Source organism: Pseudophryne corroboree, unplaced genomic scaffold, assembly GCF_028390025.1.
Source record: "Pseudophryne corroboree isolate aPseCor3 unplaced genomic scaffold, aPseCor3.hap2 scaffold_581, whole genome shotgun sequence".
Lineage (NCBI taxonomy): Eukaryota > Metazoa > Chordata > Amphibia > Anura > Myobatrachidae > Pseudophryne > Pseudophryne corroboree.
This window is the reverse complement of record NW_026970180.1, coordinates 268,905-283,689: the sequence shown is the minus strand read 5'-3', so window position 1 is coordinate 283,689 and position 14,785 is coordinate 268,905. Positions and strand designations below refer to the sequence as shown.

Below are 14,785 nucleotides of genomic sequence, written 5' to 3'. Positions count from 1 at the left end.
CACATGAGAAAGCAGCAAGGATGCAGTGGCGTTAATGTTTCCTGGTGTCAACCTGTATTATTTCAGTAGAAATTGAAATGAGGATGCATCTTGCTGCCTTTCCAATGAAGCAAGTTTAATTTAGTAATAGGTGAAAAACCATCCCTACAAAGGTGTTAATCAGAGACTTGGCTTTGTGGACACTTTTCAGAGAACAAATTTGTTAGCATAAAAATAAAGCCAGAAAATGAAGAGCTGTTTAATCACTCAATTGGATTTTTCTACCAGCATATTTCTTTTTCTCTGCAAACCACTGCTAAATTGTGCTTCCTATCTGTTTTTATAAAATCACTGAATCAAATCTAACTCTGATTACATCAGAGAAGGCCAGGTACCCTACACCATAACAGGGGGTTTGAAATTTTGACTTGTCTACTTAAAGATCACCAAAATCTGATAACAAGGTCAATTACGTCCCTGGGTGGGATTGAACCACCAACCTTTTGGTTAGTAGCCAGACACACTAACCGATTGCGCCACAGAGACACTTTGTAAAAAGTACATACTGACAAAGGCTAATAAGCATACATCTAGAACGTTTCCTAGAAAAACTTTAAAAAGTCAATAATCTGGAGAGTTTTTGTAAGATGTTTCTTCCATCAACCAACGAAGAAACACATTGGTACTTTCCCATGATGAGTGAGTGCTTCAGGATCTCTTGCACTTACATGTGCAGCAGAGTACTGCAATGGAAGCATGCTGGGCCCATAACCCAGAGGTAGGCAGATTGAAACTATCCTTTGCTATATGCATTTTTTTTTTTGTTAATTTAAGTAATCAAAACTGGGATTGATATTTTTGCTCTTTTATTTTTACTTAAAGTACAATAACTTTTACCATTTTAATTTGTTTTAATAGTATATTGACAGTATTGTTTTCTTTCAAAAATCCACTTAATTTTCTTTACCCTATTATTAAAATGGTAATTGACAAAAACAAACTACATTGTCACCAGAAGAGCAATACAAAATGTACAAGTGATATATTAAAATCATCTTTCCAGCTTGAATTTCAATGATGCATTGGGGCAACGATTTTGTGAGAAACATCTTCACCTTTAAATAAAGATTTTCTTAATTCCTTACCTGTGTGCTAATTAGATATCACCTTGTTTTCACATTAAACAGACTTCCACATGAGAAAGCAGCAAGGATGCAGTGGCGTTAATGTTTCCTTGTGTCAACCTGTATTATTTCAGTAGACATTGAAATGAGGATGCATCTTGCTGCCTTTCCAATGAAGCGTTTAATTTAGTAATAGGTGAAAAACCATCCCTACAAAGGTGTTAATCAGAGACTTGGCTTTGTGGACACTTTTCAGAGAACAAATTTGTTAGCATAAAAATAAAGCCAGAAAATTAAGAGCTGTTTAATCACTCAATTTGATTTTTTTTGCCAGCATATTTCTTTTTCTCTGCAACCCACTGCTAAATTGTGCTTCCTAGCTGTTTTTATAAAATCACTGAATCAAATCTAACTCTGATTACATCAGAGAAGGCCAGGTACCCTACACCAGAACAGGGGGATTTGAAATTTTGACTTGTCTACTTAAAGATCACCAAAATCTGATAACAAGGTCAATTACGTCCCTGGGTGGGATTGAACCACCAACCTTTTGGTTAATCGCCGTGCACACTAAATGATTGCGCCACAGAGACACTTTGCAAAAGTCCATACTGACAAAGGCTAATAAGCATTCATCTAAAACGTTTCCTAGAAAAACTTTAAAAAGTCAATAATCTGGAGAGTTTTTGTAAGATGTTTCTTCCATCAACCAACGAAGAAACACATTGGTACTTTCCCATGATGAGTGAGTGCTTCAGGATCTCTTGCACTTACATGTGCAGCAGAGTACAGCAATGGAAGCATGCTGGGCCCATAACCCAGCGGTAGGCAGATTGAAACTATCCTCTGCTATATGCATTTTTTTTTTGTTAATTAAAGTAATCCAAAACTGGGATTGATATTTTGGCTCTTTTATTTTCACTTAAAGTACAATAACTTTTACCATTTTAATTTGTTTTAATAGTATATTGACAGTATTGTTTTCTTTCAAAAATCCACTTAATTTTCTTTACCCTATTATTAAAATGGTAATTGACAAAAACAAACTACATTGTCACCAGAAGAGCAATACAAAATGTACAAGTGATATATTAAAATCATCTTTCCAGCTTGAATTTCAATGATGCATTGGGGCAACGATTTTGTGAGAAACATCTTCACCCTTAAATAAAGATTTTCTTAATTCCTTACCTGTGTGCTAATTAGATATCACCTTGTTTTCACATTAAACAGACTTCCACATGAGAAAGCAGCAAGGATGCAGTGGCGTTAATGTTTCCTGGTGTCAACCTGTATTATTTCAGTAGACATTGAAATGAGGATGCATCTTGCTGCCTTTCCAATGAAGCGTTTAATTTAGTAATAGGTGAAAAACCATCCCTACAAAGGTGTTAATCAGAGACTTGGCTTTGTGGACACTTTTCAGAGAACAAATTTGTTAGCATAAAAATAAAGCCAGAAAATGAAGAGCTGTTTAATCACTCAATTGGATTTTTTTTGCCAGCATATTTCTTTTTCTCTGCAACCCACTGCTAAATTGAGCTTCCTAGCTGTTTTTATTAAATCACTGAATCAAATCTAACTCTGATTACATCAGAAAAGGCCAGGTACCCTACACCGTAACAGGGGGTTTGAAATTTTGACTTGTCTACTTAAAGATCACCAAAATCTGATAACAAGGTCAATTACGTCCCTGGGTGGGATTGAACCACCAACCTTTTGGTTAGTAGCCAGACACACTAACCGATTGCGCCACAGAGACACTTCACAAAAAGTACATACTGACAAAGGCTAATAAGCATACATCTAGAACGTTTCCTAGAAAAACTTTAAAAAGTCAATAATCTGGAGAGTTTTTGTAAAATGTTTCTTCCATCAACCAACGAAGAAACACATTGGTACTTTCCCATGATGAGTGAGTGCTTCAGGATCTCTTGCACTTACATGTGCAGCAGAGTACTGCAATGGAAGCATACAGGGCCCATAACCCAGCGGTAGGCAGATTGAAACTATCCTCTGCTATATGCATTTTTTTTGTTAATTTAAGTAATCAAAACTGGGATTGATATTTTTGCTCTTTTATTTTTACTTGAAGTACAATAATTTTTACAATTTTAATTTGTTTAAATCCACTTAATTTTCTTTACCCTATTATTAAAAGGGTAATTGACAAAAACAAACTACATTGTCACCAGAAGAGCAATACAAAATGTACACGTGATATATTAAAATCATCTTTCCAGCTTGAATTTCAATGATGCATTGGGGCAACGATTTTGTGAGAAACATCTTCACCCTTAAATAAAGATTTTCTTAATTCCTTACCTGTGTGCTAATTAGATATCACCTTGTTTTCACATTAAACAGACTTCCACATGAGAAAGCAGCAAGGATGCAGTGGCGTTAATGTTTCCTGGTGTCAACCTGTATTATTTCAGTAGAAATTGAAATGAGGATGCATCTTGCTGCCTTTCCAATGAAGCAAGTTTAATTTAGTAATAGGTGAAAAACCATCCCTACAAAGGTGTTAATCAGAGACTTGGCTTTGTGGACACTTTTCAGAGAACAAATTTGTTAGCATAAAAATAAAGCCAGAAAATGAAGAGCTGTTTAATCACTCAATTGGATTTTTCTACCAGCATATTTCTTTTTCTCTGCAAACCACTGCTAAATTGTGCTTCCTATCTGTTTTTATAAAATCACTGAATCAAATCTAACTCTGATTACATCAGAGAAGGCCAGGTACCCTACACCATAACAGGGGGTTTGAAATTTTGACTTGTCTACTTAAAGATCACCAAAATCTGATAACAAGGTCAATTACGTCCCTGGGTGGGATTGAACCACCAACCTTTTGGTTAGTAGCCAGACACACTAACCGATTGCGCCACAGAGACACTTTGTAAAAAGTACATACTGACAAAGGCTAATAAGCATACATCTAGAACGTTTCCTAGAAAAACTTTAAAAAGTCAATAATCTGGAGAGTTTTTGTAAGATGTTTCTTCCATCAACCAACGAAGAAACACATTGGTACTTTCCCATGATGAGTGAGTGCTTCAGGATCTCTTGCACTTACATGTGCAGCAGAGTACTGCAATGGAAGCATGCTGGGCCCATAACCCAGAGGTAGGCAGATTGAAACTATCCTTTGCTATATGCATTTTTTTTTTGTTAATTTAAGTAATCAAAACTGGGATTGATATTTTTGCTCTTTTATTTTTACTTAAAGTACAATAACTTTTACCATTTTAATTTGTTTTAATAGTATATTGACAGTATTGTTTTCTTTCAAAAATCCACTTAATTTTCTTTACCCTATTATTAAAATGGTAATTGACAAAAACAAACTACATTGTCACCAGAAGAGCAATACAAAATGTACAAGTGATATATTAAAATCATCTTTCCAGCTTGAATTTCAATGATGCATTGGGGCAACGATTTTGTGAGAAACATCTTCACCTTTAAATAAAGATTTTCTTAATTCCTTACCTGTGTGCTAATTAGATATCACCTTGTTTTCACATTAAACAGACTTCCACATGAGAAAGCAGCAAGGATGCAGTGGCGTTAATGTTTCCTTGTGTCAACCTGTATTATTTCAGTAGACATTGAAATGAGGATGCATCTTGCTGCCTTTCCAATGAAGCGTTTAATTTAGTAATAGGTGAAAAACCATCCCTACAAAGGTGTTAATCAGAGACTTGGCTTTGTGGACACTTTTCAGAGAACAAATTTGTTAGCATAAAAATAAAGCCAGAAAATGAAGAGCTGTTTAATCACTCAATTGGATTTTTTTTGCCAGCATATTTCTTTTTCTCTGCAACCCACTGCTAAATTGTGCTTCCTAGCTGTTTTTATTAAATCACTGAATCAAATCTAACTCTGATTACATCATTAAAGGCCAGGTACCCTACACCATAACAGGGGGTTTGAAATTTTGACTTGTCTACTTAAAGATCACCAAAATCTGATAACAAGGTCAATTACGTCCCTGGGTGGGATTGAACCACCAACCTTTTGGTTAGTAGCCAGACACACTAACCGATTGCACCACAGAGACACTTCACAAAAAGTACATACTGACAAAGGCTAATAAGCATACATCTAGAACGTTTCCTAGAAAAACTTTAAAAAGTCAATAATCTGGAGAGTTTTTGTAAAATGTTTCTTCCATCAACCAACAAAGAAACACATTGGTACTTTCCCATGATGAGTGAGTGCTTCAGGATCTCTTGCACTTACATGTGCAGCAGAGTACTGCAATGGAAGCATACAGGGCCCATAACCCAGAGGTAGGCAGATTGAAACTATCCTTTGCTATATGCATTTTTTTTTGTTAATTTAAGTAATCAAAACTGGGATTGATATTTTAGCTCTTTTATTTTTACTTAAAGTACAATAACTTTTACCATTTTAATTTGTTTTAATAGTATATTGACAGTATTGTTTTCTTTCAAAAATCAACTTAATAGTATCTCACCTGGCAGGTAAGTAGGAGTTGGGCTAGAGCTGGGGAGGGTCGCTGCTCGGGCACCCCCCTGTCAAGTGAAGGAGATCCAACTGAGGCAGCACAAGGGAACTCTCGAAAGAAGAACAAGGCTAGAGGAAGATCTGAGACAAAGAAATCTGACTTTTACCAGAGCTGACCAGAGGAAAGCACAAACACAGTCCCCCACTACCACAAATAATGCAGTCGAGTTTCCCACATTTGGGGAAATCACAGGGGTCAGCATACCAAGAATGCAATGAATGAACCTCACCCTGGGAGAACAATCTTCATGACCATGGTATCTCCTATGCAAAATAAGTATGATTTGGGATAGGGCTGGGGAGGGCCGCTGCTCAGGCACATCTCTGTCAAGTAAAGGAGACTAAATGAGGCAGCACAAGGGAACTCTCATCTGGGGACAACAACTGCAGGGAGAACACATATTTTCAGATGAACATGGGAGGGCAGAAGGCTGCCTAATACTGAAGCACCCCCAAACAACAAACCAAATGCAACAACTAGGGAAGCATTCCTAGGGGAAGGCCTGCAGCAGATGGATTTGCATATGGTGATGTCATCCAAGCAGTGGGTCAAAGTTGGCTTCAACCCTCGTCTGCATATGAAAAGAGAAAAGGGGCGTGCAGGGCATGGCAGCCTTTTGCGGCGCTTGGAAGACCCCTAGTTCGCATTAAACACCTCCACCCTCCTTCGGTGTGGGGCTCATGTTGGCTATGCCCCAGCCCCTGAAGCATTCAAGCTGATTTCTTGCAGCGGCTGGGCACTGTAACAGCTCCAGAGCTGATCTGTAAGGCAAGTAAAAGGGTGTGGGCCCTGCAGCACTACCTGTAGTTCGCATTGTGCGTTGGAAGCCACAAATTAAGCAGACGGGAGAAGTCAGGATAGTGCGCAAGGGCATAGAAGGGAGTGGCTCAAGAAAAGAGAAGTGGAAACAGACAGCAAACTAGGCTGGAGAGAGACCTGAGACAAAGAGATCTGAATTATACGAGAGCCGACCAGGGGAAACACAAATTATGCAGTCAAGTGTCCAACATTTGGGGAAACCGCAGGAGCAGCACACCCAGAGTGCAATGGGTGAGCCTTGCCCTGGGAGAAGCACCTTCATGATCATAGTATCTCACCTGGCAGGTAAGTAGGAGTTGGGCTAGAGCAGGGGAGGGTCGCTGCTCGGGCACCCCCCTGTCAAGTGAAGGAGATCCAACTGAGGCAGCACAAGGGAACTCTCGAAAGAAGAACAAGGCTAGAGGAAGATCTGAGACAAAGAAATCTGACTTTTACCAGAGCTGACCAGAGGAAAGCACAAACACAGTCCCCCACTACCACAAATAATGCAGTCAAGTTTCCCACATTTGGGGAAATCACAGGGGTCAGCATACCCAGAATGCAATGACTGAACCTCACCCTGGGAGAACAATCTTCATGACCATGGTATCTCCTATGCAAAATAAGTATGATTTGGGATAGGGCTGGGGAGGGCCGCTGCTCAGGCACATCTCTGTCAAGTAAAGGAGATTCAACAGAGGCAGCACAAGGGAACTCTCAGCTGGGGACAACAACTCCAGGGAGAACACATATTTTCAGATGAACATGGGAGGGCAGAAGGTTGCCTAATACTGAAGCACCCCCAAACAACAAACCAAATGCAACAACTTGTGCAAGCATTCCTGGGGGAAGGCCTGCAGCAGATGGATTTGCATATGGTGATGTCATCCAAGCAGTGGGTCAAAGATGGCTTCAACCCTCGTCTGCATATGAAAAGAGAAAAGGGGCGTGCAGGGCATGGCAGCCTTTTGCGGCGCTTGGAAGACCCCTAGTTCGCATTAAACACCTCCACCCTCCTTCGGTGTGGGGCTCATGTTGGCTATGCCCCAGCCCCTGAAGCATTCAAGCTGATTTCTTGCAGCAGCTGGGCACTGTAACAGCTCCAGAGCTGATCTGTAAGGCAAGTAAAAGGGTGTGGGCCCTGCAGCACTACCTGTAGTTCGCATTGTGCGTTGGAAGGCACAAATTAAGCAGACGGGAGAAGTCAGGATAGTGCGCAAGGGCATAGAAGGGAGTTTCTCAAAAAAAGAGAAGTGGAAACAGACAGCAAACTAGGCTGGAGAGAGACCTGAGACAAAGAGATCTGAATTATACGAGAGCCGACCAGGGGAAACACAAATTATGCAGTCAAGTTTCCCACATTTGGGGAAATCGCAGGAGCAGCACACCCAGAGTGCAATGGGTGAGCCTTGCCCTGGGAGAAGCACCTTCATGATCATAGTATCTCACCTGGCAGGTAAGTAAGATTTGGGATAGAGCTGGGGAGGGTCGCTGCTCGGGCACCCCCCTGTCAAGTGAAGGAGATCCAACCGAGGCAGCACAAGGAAACTCTCGAAAGAAGAACAAGGCTAGAGGAAGATCTGAGACAAATAAATCTGACTTTTACCAGAGCTGACCAGAGGAAAGAACAAACACAGTCCCCCACTACCACAAATAATGCAGTCGAGTTTCCCACATTTGGGGAAATCATAGGAGTCTGCATACCCAGAATGCAATGAATGAACCTCACCCTGGGAGAACAATCTTCATGACCATGGTATCTCCTATGCAAAATAAGTATGATTTGGGATAGGGCTGGGGAGGGCCGCTGCTCAGGCACATCTCTGTCAAGTAAAGGAGATTCAACTGAGGCAGCACAAGGGAACTCTCATCTGGGGACAACAACTGCAGGGAGAACACATATTTTCAGATGAACATGGTAGGGCAGAAGGCTGCCTAATACTGAAGCACCCCCAAACAACAAACCAAATGCAACAACTAGTGCAAGCATTCCTGGGGGAAGGCCTGCAGCAGATGGATTTGCATATGGTGATGTCATCCAAGCAGTGGGTCAAAGTTGGCTTCAACCCTCGTCTGCATATGAAAAGAGAAAAGGGGCGTGCAGGGCATGGCGGCCTTTTGCGGCGCTTGGATGACCCCTAGTTCGCATTAAACACCTCCACCCTCCTTCGATGTGGGGCTCATGTTGGCTATGCCCCAGCCCCTGAAGTATTCAAGCTGATTTCTTGCAGCAGCTGGGCACTGTAACAGCTCCAGAGCTGCTCTGTAAGGCAAGTAAAAGGGCGTGGGCCCTGTAGCACTACCTGTAGTTTGCATTGTGCGTTGGAAGGCACAAAGTAAGCAGACGGGAGAAGTCAGGATAGTGCGCAAGGGCATAGAAGGGAGCGGCTCAAGAAAAGAGAAGTGGAAACAGACAGCAAACTAGGCTGGAGAGAGACCTGAGACAAAGAGATCTGAATTATACGAGAGCCGACCAGGGGAAACACAAATTATGCAGTCAAGTTTCCCACATTTGGGGAAATCACAGGAGCAGCACACCCAGAGTGCAATGGGTGAGCCTTGCCCTGGGAGAAGCACCTTCATGATCATAGTATCTCACCTGGCAGGTAAGTAGGAGTTGGGCTAGAGCTGGGGAGGGTCGCTGCTCGGGCACCCCCCTGTCAAGTGAAGGAGATCCAACTGAGGCAGCACAAGGGAACTCTCGAAAGAAGAACAAGGCTAGAGGAAAATCTGAGACAAATAAATCTGACTTTTACCAGAGCTGACCAGAGGAAAGCACAAACACAGTCCCCCACTACCACAAATAATGCAGTCGAGTTTCCCACATTTGGGGAAATCACAGGGGTCAGCATACCCAGAATGCAATGAATGAACCTCACCCTGGGAGAACAATCTTCATGAAAATAGTATCTCCTATGCAAAATAAGTATGATTTGGGATAGGGCTGGGGAGGGCCGCTGCTCAGGCACATCTCTGTCAAGTAAAGGAGATTCAACTGAGGCAGCACAAGGGAACTCTCATCTGAGGACAACAACTGCAGGGAGAACACATATTTTCAGATGAACATGGTAGGGCAGAAGGCTGCCTAATACTGAAGCACCCCCAAACAACAAACCAAATGCAACAACTAGTGCAAGCATTCCCGGGGGAAGGCATGCAGCAGATGGATTTGCATATGGTGATGTCATCCAAGCAGTGGGTCAAAGTTGGCTTCAACCCTCGTCTGCATATGAAAAGAGAAAAGGGGCGTGCAGGGCATGGCGGCCTTTTGCGGCGCTTGGATGACCCCTAGTTCGCATTAAACACCTCCACCCTCCTTCGGTGTGGGGCTCATGTTGGCTATGCCCCAGCCCCTGAAGCATTCAAGCTGATTTCTTGCAGCAGCTGGGCACTGTAACAGCTCCAGAGCTGCTCTGTAAGGCAAGTAAAAGGGCGTGGGCCCTGCAGCACTACCTGTAGTTTGCATTGTGCGTTGGAAGGCACAAAGTAAGCAGACGGGAGAAGTCAGGATAGTGCGCAAGGGCATAGAAGGGAGCGGCTCAAGAAAAGAGAAGTGGAAACAGACAGCAAACTAGGCTGGAGAGAGACCTGAGACAAAGAGATCTGAATTATACGAGAGCTGACCAGGGGAAACACAAATTATGCAGTCAAGTGTCCAACATTTGGGGAAACCGCAGGAGCAGCACACCCAGAGTGCAGTGGGTGAGCCTTGCCCTGGGAGAAGCACCTTCATGATCATAGTATCTCACCTGGCAGGTAAGTAGGAGTTGGGCTAGAGCTGGGGAGGGTCGCTGCTCGGGCACCCCCCTGTCAAGTGAAGGAGATCCAACTGAGGCAGCACAAGGGAACTCTCGAAAGAAGAACAAGGCTAGAGGAAGATCTGAGACAAAGAAATCTGACTTTTACCAGAGCTGACCAGAGGAAAGCACAAACACAGTCCCTCACTACCACAAATAATGCAGTCCAGTTTCCCACATTTGGGGAAATCACAGGGATCAGCATACCCAGAATGCAATGAATGAACCTCACCCTGGGAGAACAATCTTCATGACCATGGTATCTCCTATGCAAAATAAGTATGATTTGGGATAGGGCTGGGGAGGGCCGCTGCTCAGGCCCATCTCTGTCAAGAATTTATAAAGTCTATACATATATATAACCAAATGTCAATATATATATAGAACCCAGCGCTCCTATCAAAACGTATCTATTTCACCAATTTGTTGCTTATTTAATCTTTATACATCTATTAATTTTCACCATATATTATAAAATGCTGCTCCCATAGGTAGTACTGTTCTACCAATAATAAACCAAATTTTAAAGATAATCACACTTGTTATCAAGGGAGCGCAAAAAATAAAATATACAAGCTCTTTATTTTTAAAAAATATATATAGACAGAAGAAACCCACATTCAATAAAATACAATGGAGTCAACATATATAGGCACCACTATCCATATCTAAATGTAATCAGTATCTATTTCATATTGCCCTTGATGACAACGGAATGTCTATTAAAGTGTCCAAAAAATCCTCCTGGATACAGCTGTTGTAATTTAATCGTTACTTTCCAATTGTAATTGATACATTAAATTCCTTCTTGTGGATGAACAGCAACAGTTGTAACCAACGCCTCTTATTTACTGCAGTTAAAGTTCATATGTAACTCACGTGAGTAATGAAAGAAAACAGGGGGAGAGCGCTGTGATGGTTGGTGAAACACAGCGGTATGCTACGACCCCCGTTAACCGTGGCTGGATCTTATTGGCACTCGCGGTCGGGATATTCCTCCCTGCCGTGGGGTAGAGACCTCCTTTTGCTCGCTCTCAAATTGCTTTTTCCCCTTCACCGCTGTCTTTACATCAGACGTCCGCCGTGATGTAGCTCGTTCATGAACGGGCTTATATCTCAGCAATCAGAGTGTCCGGTAATCACCTTTCTTACGCGTTTCTCCGCTGTTATCCAAGAGCGGTTTCGTCAGAGGATACATCAGCAGCCTAGCAGGCTCTTTTTAAAATGCACCGGACCAATAGCATTACTAATTAGTTGATTGGATACATACATATACTAATTGGATGCATACATGTAATGACTCATATATAGAACAACTTTCTAATTGCAATTGCACATATAAAGGCATTTCATAATATAAAAATAAGCAACATGGTGATTAAAAATAATAATAAAATAAGCAACAAGGTGGTTTAAAAAATAACAGAAAATATATAATCTATATACAGATTAACCTCTAATCTTTCAATCAATACCTCATATCTATAATCACATATACATAATTCAGAAACTCAGCACTAAGGATCCCCATTTACTTATATAAAACCTTTTAGGGTAACATAAATCCATGCCACTACTAAAGCTGCTCTCGTGGCGCAGGGGAAACGTCACCTGCACTCTATGTAGTGAGTCCCATGTTCGAATCCAACCCGCTCAGCTTAACATCCATATTATTTATTTACTTTTAATGGGATCATTCTATCAATTCATTTTTACCTTTAATTTTTGTTAATATTATTTCTATATTTCATTATTTTAACCCCTGGAATAATTACATTGCTGCTTAAACAACAAAAAGAATTGAAGAAAAAATAAATATTAAACAGACAATTTAAGGATTCGAAGATTTAAAGATTTAAAGATTTTAAAATTTAAAACAGGGAGGGGGGGGAGGGAGGGGGGCCTTTTTGGAGAAGGAGGGGGAAAAATAAAATAAAAATAAAAATATATATATATAGAACCAAGAGAAAGTGTAAAAAGAGGATGGAGGAAGAAATCTGATGTTCATCATTACTAGTGGATTTTACTAAAGAACTTTAAAGGAACACACACAACAGGATTATACAGTTTCATCCTAAGAGGAAAGCTGTTTCCAAAATAGCTACTTCTAATAATTTTGTTTATTTATTAAACATACAATAAATGGATATTCAATAAATAATATATTAGGTAAATCAATAGATAAAATCTTCAGAGACTGCCAATGTTGTTCAGTTCGATGCTCTCATTCAGACCATCAGGTGTAAGGGTACCCAAAGAAAAAATCCAAAATGCCTCCCTTGTCAAGTAAAGGAGATTCAACTGAGGCAGCACAAGGGAACTCTCATTTGGGGACAACAACTGCAGGGAGAACACATATTTTCAGATGAACATGGGAGGGCAGAAGGCTGCCTAATACTGAAGCACCCCCAAACAACAAACCAAATGCAACAACTAGTGCAAGCATTCCTTGGGGAAGGTCTGCAGAAGATGGATTTGCATACGGTGATGTCAGCCAAGCAGTGGGCCAAAGTTGGCTGGAACCCTCATCTGCATATGAAAAGAGAAAAGGGGTATGCAGGGCATGGCGGCCTTTTGCGGCGCTTGGATGACCCCTAGTTTTCATTAAACACCCCCACCCTCCTTCGGTGTGGGGCTCATGTTGGCCATGCCCTAGCCCCTGAAGCATTCAAGCTGATTTCTTGCAGCAGCTTGGCACTGTAACAGCTCCAGAGCTACTCTGTAAGGCAAGTAAAAGGGCGTGGGCCCTGCAGCACTACCTGTAGTTCGCATTGTGCGTTGGAAGGCACAAAGTACGCAGACGGGAGAAGTCAAGATAGTGTGCAAGGGCATAGAAGGGAGCGGCTCAAGAAAAGAGAAGTGGAAACAGACAGCAAACTAGGCTGGAGAGAGACCTGAGACAAAGAGATCTGAATTATACGAGAGCCAACCAGGGGAAACACAAATTATGCAGTCAAGTTTCCCACATTTGGGGAAATCGCAGGAGCAGCACACACAGAGTGCAATGGGTGAGCCTTGCCCTGGGAGAAGCACCTTCATGATCATGAAGGTGCTTCTCCCAGGGCAAGGCTCATCCATTGCACTCTGGGTGTGCTGCTCCTGCGATTTCCCCAAATGTGGGAAAGTTGACTGCATAATTTGTGTTTCCCCTGGTTGGCTCTCGTATAATTCAGATCTCTTTGTCTCAGGTCTCTCTCCAGCCTAGTTTGCTGTCTGTTTCCACTTCTCTTTTCTTGAGCCGCTCCCTTCTATGCCCTTGCGCACTATCTTGACTTCTCCCGTCTGCTTACTTTGTGCCTTCCAACGCACAATGCGAACTACAGGTAGTGCTGCAGGGCCCACACCCTTTTACTTGCCTTACAGAGCAGCTCTGGAGCTATTACAGTGCCCAGCTGCTGCAAGTAATCAGCTTGAATGCTTCATGGGCTGGGGCATAGCCAACATGAGCCCCACACCGAAGTAGGGTGGAGGTGTTTAATGCGAACTAGGGGTCATCCAAGCGCCGCAAAAGGCCGCCATGCCCTGCACGCCCCTTTTCTCTTTTCATATGCAGACGAGGGTTGAAGCCAACTTTGACCCACTGCTTGGATGACATCACCATATGCAAATCCATCTGCTGCAGGCCTTCCCCCAGGAATGCTTGTACTAGTTGTTGCATGTGTTTTGTTGTTTGGGGGTGCTTCAGTATTAGGCAGCCTTCAGCCCTCCCATGTTCATCTGAAAATATGTGTTCTCCCTGCAGTTGTTGTCCCCAGATGAGAGTTCCCTTGTGCTGCCTCAGTTGAATCTCCTTTACTTGACAGAGATGTGCCTGAGCAGCGGCCCTCCCCAGCCCTATCCCAAATCATTCTTATTTTGCATAGGAGATACCATGGTCATGAAGATTGTTCTCTCAGGGTGAGGTTCATACATTGCATTCTGGGTATGCTGACCCCTGTGATTTCCCCAAATGTGGGAAACTCGACTGCATTATTTGTGGTAGTGGGGGACTGTGTTTGTGCTTTCCTCTGGTCAGCTCTGGTAAAAGCCGGATTTCTTTGTCTCAGATCTTCCTCTAGCCTTGTTCTTCTTTCGAGAGTTCTCTTGTGCTGCCTCAGTTGGATCTTCTTCACTTGACAGGGGGGTGCCCGAGCAGCAACCCTCCCCAGCTCTAGCCCAACTCCTACTTACCTGCCAGGTGAGATACTATGATCATGAAGGTGCTTCTCCCAGGGCAAGGCTCACCCATTGCACTCTGGGTGTGCTGCTCCTGTGACTTCCCCAAATGTGAGAAACTTGACTGCATAATTTGTGTTTCCCCTGGTCGGCTCTCGTATAATTCAGATCTCTTTGTCTCAGGTCTCTCTCCAGCCTAGTTTGCTGTCTGTTTCCACTTCTCTTTTCTTGAGCCGCTCCCTTCTATGCCCTTGCGCACTATCCTGACTTCTCCCGTCTGCTTAATTTGTGCCTTCCAACGCACAATGCGAACTACAGGTAGTGCTGCAGGGCCCACACCCTTTTACTTGCCTTACAGAGCAGCTCTGGAGCTGTTACAGTGCCCAGCCGCTGCA

General features: G+C 42.5%; 17 non-coding genes across 17 annotated transcripts; 3 read left to right on the top strand and 14 right to left on the bottom strand.

The window, feature by feature from the left end:
- Window positions 1-451: 451 nt before the first annotated feature.
- On the bottom strand, window positions 452-525 carry TRNAS-ACU (transfer RNA serine (anticodon ACU)). The gene has a single exon. It is a non-coding gene; the product is annotated as a tRNA-Ser (tRNA).
- A 2,266-nt stretch (window positions 526-2,791) lies between these two features.
- TRNAS-ACU (transfer RNA serine (anticodon ACU)) lies at window positions 2,792-2,865 on the bottom strand. The gene has a single exon. It is a non-coding gene; the product is annotated as a tRNA-Ser (tRNA).
- Window positions 2,866-3,926: 1,061 nt separating this feature from the next.
- On the bottom strand, window positions 3,927-4,000 carry TRNAS-ACU (transfer RNA serine (anticodon ACU)). The gene has a single exon. It is a non-coding gene; the product is annotated as a tRNA-Ser (tRNA).
- A 1,095-nt stretch (window positions 4,001-5,095) lies between these two features.
- On the bottom strand, window positions 5,096-5,169 carry TRNAS-ACU (transfer RNA serine (anticodon ACU)). Its single transcript has one exon. It is a non-coding gene; the product is annotated as a tRNA-Ser (tRNA).
- A 587-nt stretch (window positions 5,170-5,756) lies between these two features.
- LOC135034392 (U1 spliceosomal RNA) lies at window positions 5,757-5,920 on the bottom strand. The gene has a single exon (XR_010229631.1). It is a non-coding gene; the product is annotated as a U1 spliceosomal RNA (small nuclear RNA).
- A 669-nt stretch (window positions 5,921-6,589) lies between these two features.
- Window positions 6,590-6,752, bottom strand: LOC135034360 (U1 spliceosomal RNA). The gene has a single exon (XR_010229604.1). It is a non-coding gene; the product is annotated as a U1 spliceosomal RNA (small nuclear RNA).
- A 152-nt stretch (window positions 6,753-6,904) lies between these two features.
- Window positions 6,905-7,068, bottom strand: LOC135034391 (U1 spliceosomal RNA). The gene has a single exon (XR_010229630.1). It is a non-coding gene; the product is annotated as a U1 spliceosomal RNA (small nuclear RNA).
- A 671-nt stretch (window positions 7,069-7,739) lies between these two features.
- Window positions 7,740-7,902, bottom strand: LOC135034339 (U1 spliceosomal RNA). Its single transcript, XR_010229584.1, has one exon. It is a non-coding gene; the product is annotated as a U1 spliceosomal RNA (small nuclear RNA).
- A 152-nt stretch (window positions 7,903-8,054) lies between these two features.
- LOC135034402 (U1 spliceosomal RNA) lies at window positions 8,055-8,218 on the bottom strand. Its single transcript, XR_010229640.1, has one exon. It is a non-coding gene; the product is annotated as a U1 spliceosomal RNA (small nuclear RNA).
- Window positions 8,219-8,889: 671 nt separating this feature from the next.
- Window positions 8,890-9,052, bottom strand: LOC135034341 (U1 spliceosomal RNA). Its single transcript, XR_010229586.1, has one exon. It is a non-coding gene; the product is annotated as a U1 spliceosomal RNA (small nuclear RNA).
- A 152-nt stretch (window positions 9,053-9,204) lies between these two features.
- Window positions 9,205-9,368, bottom strand: LOC135034388 (U1 spliceosomal RNA). Its single transcript, XR_010229627.1, has one exon. It is a non-coding gene; the product is annotated as a U1 spliceosomal RNA (small nuclear RNA).
- Window positions 9,369-10,039: 671 nt separating this feature from the next.
- On the bottom strand, window positions 10,040-10,202 carry LOC135034366 (U1 spliceosomal RNA). Its single transcript, XR_010229609.1, has one exon. It is a non-coding gene; the product is annotated as a U1 spliceosomal RNA (small nuclear RNA).
- Window positions 10,203-10,354: 152 nt separating this feature from the next.
- Window positions 10,355-10,518, bottom strand: LOC135034408 (U1 spliceosomal RNA). Its single transcript, XR_010229646.1, has one exon. It is a non-coding gene; the product is annotated as a U1 spliceosomal RNA (small nuclear RNA).
- A 2,624-nt stretch (window positions 10,519-13,142) lies between these two features.
- Window positions 13,143-13,306, bottom strand: LOC135034377 (U1 spliceosomal RNA). Its single transcript, XR_010229617.1, has one exon. It is a non-coding gene; the product is annotated as a U1 spliceosomal RNA (small nuclear RNA).
- On the top strand, window positions 13,247-13,410 carry LOC135034376 (U1 spliceosomal RNA). The gene has a single exon (XR_010229616.1). It is a non-coding gene; the product is annotated as a U1 spliceosomal RNA (small nuclear RNA).
- Window positions 13,411-14,081: 671 nt separating this feature from the next.
- LOC135034395 (U1 spliceosomal RNA) lies at window positions 14,082-14,245 on the top strand. The gene has a single exon (XR_010229634.1). It is a non-coding gene; the product is annotated as a U1 spliceosomal RNA (small nuclear RNA).
- A 152-nt stretch (window positions 14,246-14,397) lies between these two features.
- Window positions 14,398-14,560, top strand: LOC135034363 (U1 spliceosomal RNA). Its single transcript, XR_010229606.1, has one exon. It is a non-coding gene; the product is annotated as a U1 spliceosomal RNA (small nuclear RNA).
- Window positions 14,561-14,785: the final 225 nt, after the last annotated feature.